Genomic DNA, 5,236 nt, shown 5'->3' with positions numbered 1-5,236 from the left:
AATGAATAAAATGTTCTATATTGGAATTCTGCATCGTGCTTTAGCATGGCTTAAATTGCTCAACATTAAAGTCATCAAGACATCATTGATTACTCAAAAAAGAAAAAGAAAAAAAAAAGCAGACGGGCCCCATGCTGCTGTAAAATAGGCTATGATAGTGCCAAGCATGTGCTATGGGAGAAGCCTCTGTTTGCAGAGCAAGAATCCAGAGTCTCCTTACTGTCTTACCAATGATGTCTTAGATTCAACCAAAAGCTACAGGACAGGAGGGCTGGGGGTGGTAAGGCACACTTGTATTTCTAGCACTTGGAGGCACAGGTGGAGGACCTTGAGTTTGAGGCTGGCCTCGGATACATACTGAGACCCGATCTGTAACAAACAACGACAAAACCCTCTGAATAAAATAATGACATAAATTTATTGACCATAAAGATACAAGGAAGTTCACTCATGCCAGGCAAAAGACTATCCTGGGGATGACCAGATTTTCCACTTAGCAAAGACAGGTCTCTCACCAGAAATTGTTACTATGCTCGAAGATACCAAGGAAAATATTCTTCTTTCTAATATTTTCATTTTTCAAAAATTTAGTTTTTGTTAGCATATAGTCAACAAGCTTTCACTGTGATATTTCTCTCTCTCTCTCTCTCTCTCTCTCTCTCTCTCTCTCTCTCTCTCACACACACACACACACACAAACAAACACACACACACAGCTCTTATTATTGCCCAGTGAAGAAATAGAAACTACAAAACAACAAAATGGGAACTTTAGAACTGACAAATATATCTGAAAGGATCTAATGAATAGGTTTAAATGTGATTGAAAACGGCAGAAGTAAGAGTTAGGGAATTTTAAGGTAGATCAATTGAAATTATCCAATCTAAAAGGCAAAGAGAGAAGAAGAGATAAATGAACACTGTCCCAGTGACCTGTAGGTTAGGGATAAATGGGTGGAGAAAGACACAGCAGAAGAAGGATAAGCATTAGAGGGCTGAGTAAACTATACAATAGCAGACAAAAAAAAAAAACCGAGACAAAAATTACAAGACACAAAGGAAACCTCATTGTGTTAGATAGGTAAAGTCTAGCTGGAGTGTTTGCAAATTCCTGTGTATCTCAGTTGTCAGAAGGCCAAGGCAGAAGGATCTTCAGTTTCAGGCCAGCCTGAGCTACATAGCAAGACTCTAGAAATAACCCCTTCCAAAACAAACAAACAAACAAACAAACAAACAAACACCAAACAGCATCAATAACAACAGAACCCATAGCAAAATGAAGGTTGGTATATAAAGGAGACATGACAGTAACAAATGCATACCTGATAATGGAGCTTTAGAGTACACGAAGCAAAGCACGAGAATTAAAGATGACGATACATATTATTTCAGAATTTCCCTTATCCTCAGTGGCTTGTTGAATCTTAAAAGTCAGATCTTAGGTGCTCAGAAGATGAACTTACAAAACAAGCCTGAACACAGAGGAGATTAGGATGTGGCAATCTGTGGGGCAGGTCAGAGCATGGATCTAGGATCATGAAACCAGAGAAGTGTGCCTGATTTGGGACTGCTCCAGGACACAGAGAGCTTTCTGTGATGTGGAGCAGGAAGATGAAAAGCAAAGGAAAAACAAGACTGAGGTAGCCTCACAATGGCCTCATGCAGTAGGGCAGCACAGAAGAAGTAATTGAGAGCTCCTGAGTCTGTTAGAGTCACAGAGACACATTAAGATCCACCTAAAGAGAACTGTCTTGAGCTCATCGGTACAGGAGACAAATTCCTGAACAGAGCACCAATACCTCAGGCACTAAGATCAACAATTTATAAACAGGACTCATGAAACTGAAAAGCTTTTGCAAGGATAAAGACACCAATAGAACAAAATGGCAGCCTACAGAATGGAAAAAGATCTTCAACAAACCTACATCAAACAAAGGACTAATATCCAAAGACCTCAGGGACTTGGACACCAACAAACCAAGTAATGGGTTACAGAGCTAAACAGAGAATTCTGAACAGAGGAATCTTGAATAGCTGAGAAGCCTTAAAGAAATGTTCAACGTCCTTAGTAATCAGGGAAATGCAAATCAAAACAACTCTGAGATTCCGTCTGACACCTATCAGAATGGCCAAGATCAAAATCTCAAGTGATAGCACATGCTGGTGAGGATGTGGAATAAAAGGAGAACACACCTCCATTGCTGGTGGGAGTGCAAACTTACACAAACACATTGAATATTGGTTTGGTGATTTCTCAGAAAAATCGGGAATAGTTCTACCCCAGGACTCAGCTATGCTACTCCTGGGCATATACTCAAACAATGCTCCACCATCCCACAAAGACACTCGCTCAACTATGTTCATAGTAGCTTTGTAAGTAATAGCCAGAAACTGGAAACAGCCTAGCTGTCCCTCAACTGAAGAATGGATAAGGAAAATGTGATACATCTACGCAATGCCATATTATTCAGGTATTAAAAAACAAAGACATCATGAAAATTTGCTGGCAAATGGATGGAACTTGAGAATATCATCCCGAGTGACGTAACCCAGAGCCAGAGTGGTAAATACTCACTTTTAAGTGGACATTAGCCATGAAGTGTGGGATAACCATACCACAATCCAAAGACCAAAAGAAACTGATCATAAGGCGGGGCCATGGGAGTATGTGTGAATCTCACTCAGAAACAAAATAGTCTCTGAAGGGACAGGCACTCAGAAGAGGAAACAAAATAGTCTCTGGAGGGACAGGCACTCAGAAGAGGAAACAAAATAGTCTCTGGAGGGACAGGCACTCAGAAGAGGAAACAAAATAGTCTCTGGAGGGACAGGCACTCAGAAGAGGAAACAAAATAGTCTCTGGAGGGACAGGCAGCTAGGTCTTCTGCCGCACATGCTTTTAGCGTGATGCCCAAATCCCAGCGAGGCAAGAAAGTTTCCTTAACAAAAAACTGCCAAAAAAGGCTTGGGACTGAGGCAGATCCTGATAGAAGAGCTTTGGGAATGTGTGGACAACAAGTATCTCTTCGTCTTCTACCTGGTCAACACGAGGAAAAGCAAGCGGAAGGACTTCCAGAATGCTTGGAAGCACAGCCAGATGTTCTTTGGCTAAAACAAGGTGATGATGTTGGCCTTGGGTCGAAGCCCGTCTGATGAATACAAAGAAAACTACATCAGGTCCGCAAGAAGTTGAGAGGCGAAGTCGGGCTCCTTTTTATCAACCGCATGAAGGAGGAGGTGAATGAGAGGTTCACAAAGTATACAGAAATGGATTTTGCTCGAGGAGGGAACAAAGCAACTTTAACTGTGAGCCTGGATCCAGGGCCTCTGAAGCAGTTCCCTCATACCATGGAGCCATAGCTGAGGCAGCTGGCTGGGTCTGCTCACTACCCTCAAGAAAGGCATGGTGACCCTGCTGTCTGACTATGAAATATGCAAGGAGGGTGACGTCCTGACCCCAGAGCAGGCCCGTGTCCTGAAGCTGTTTGGGTATGAGATGGCAGAATTCAAAGTGACTATCAAATACACGTGGGATGCCCAGTCGGGGAGATTCCAGCAGATGGACAAGGACCTGCCTGAGAGCATGCCTGAGCCTGAGGGAGAGTCGTCTGAGGGAGAGTCTGAGGGAGAGTCTGAGGGAGAGTCTGAGGGAGAGTCTGAGGGAGAGTCTGAGGGAGAGTCTGAGGGAGAGTCTGAGGGAGAGTCTGAGGGAGAGTCTGAGGGAGAGTCTGAGGGAGAGTCTGAGGGAGAGAGTCTGAGGGAGAGTCTGAGGAGGAGGATGACAGCTGACTGAGCACCGGGACTAAGGCCTCCAGCAAGCTCATCATCTCCGCTGGACCCCGCCCTCCCGGACTGTTATCACCCTTCTGGAGGGAGAAGGCATTTATTTTTGCTATGGATGAAGAAACGAAGGGTGCTAGGGAAAGACTTTGTTTCTATAAAGAATAAAATTTTGTCCACAGGGTGAAAAAAAAATGTCTCTGGAGGTGGATGGAGAGAGGGAGTTGTGTGGGGGAGGGGTTGAGAAGGGAAATAGGGATGGCAATCAATGTGTGTGTGTGTGTGTGTGTGTGTGTGTGTGTGTGTGTGTGTGTGTGTGTGTGTAGAGGAGATGACTGGGAGTTAGAATGGAAATCTGTAGAGGGCATCTCTGAGACTAGCTGGAGGCTTGGGGTAGGGGAGACTATGGGAAGTCTATGGGGTGACTCAAGCTGAGATTTCTACCAGCAGGGGATATAGAGACTAAAGTGACCTCTCTGTAGGCAGGCAAAACTTCCAGAGGAGGGAGGGGGACGTCAACCCACTCACAAAACCTTCAACCCTTCATGCCTACAAAGATAAAGATGTAGCAGAGACAGAGGCAAACAATGGCTGCCCCAACTTGAGGCCCATTCCATAGGAGAGAGCCAATGCCTGACACTGTTAATGACACTGTGCTATGCTTGCAGACTGGAACTTAGCATAACTGCTTCTTGACAGGGTACATCCAGCAAAGGATGGAAACATATAGAGCCAAACATCAAGTGGGGCTTGTGGAGTCTTGTGGAAGAGTGGGAGGATAGAATTGAGTAAGCCAGAGGGGTCAAGGACACCATAAAAAGACTTACAGAGTCAAATAACCTAGGCCCATAGGGGCTCACAGAGATTGAACCACTAACCAAAGAGCACGCAGAGGTTAGATCTAGGCCCCTTACACATTTGTAACAGGTGTGCAGCTTCATGCCAGTCCCCCAATAGTTGGAGCAGGGTTGTCTCTAACTCTGTTGCCTGCCATTGGATCCCCTTTCCCTACCTGGACTGTCTGATTGGGCCTCAGTGGGAGAGGATGTGCTTAGTCCTGCTAAGACTAGATGTCCCAGGGTCGAGTGGTATCCAAGGAAGAGAAGGAGAGGGAATAATGGGGGAGGGACTTGTAAGGACGGGACTGGGAGGAGAGGAGGAAGCATCTGAGATTGGGATGCAAATAGAATAAAAAAATAAATTATTGAACAGCAGCAACAACAATAAAAAGAGTGCTAAGAGGACCGGTAGGTTACAGATAACCTAGGTCTCATGGAAGAAGATTCATGTACCTTCAAGACCAGTAGAGAGCAAAAACTCAAAAGTGAGCACACTGGATATCAACACTAGAGCATGGTTGCCCAATGCTAGGGGGGATGAGCTACTAATAAGTTCAGATAATTATCTGTGGACCATTTAGCCTCCTTTAGTTGTTAGGGATTTCCTGAATAACCAG

The 5,236-nt window shown here is 44.5% G+C and overlaps 1 pseudogene; it reads left to right on the top strand.

The window, feature by feature from the left end:
• Window positions 1–2,907: 2,907 nt before the first annotated feature.
• Window positions 2,908–3,789, top strand: Mrto4-ps8 (mRNA turnover 4, ribosome maturation factor, pseudogene 8; annotated as a pseudogene).
• Window positions 3,790–5,236: the final 1,447 nt, after the last annotated feature.

Source organism: Rattus norvegicus, chromosome 6 (assembly GCF_021556685.1).
Source record: "Rattus norvegicus strain SHRSP/BbbUtx chromosome 6, alternate assembly SHRSP_T2T, whole genome shotgun sequence".
NCBI lineage: Eukaryota > Metazoa > Chordata > Mammalia > Rodentia > Muridae > Rattus > Rattus norvegicus.
Note: the sequence above shows the minus strand (reverse complement) of the source record. Positions and strands in the feature narration are given on the sequence as shown.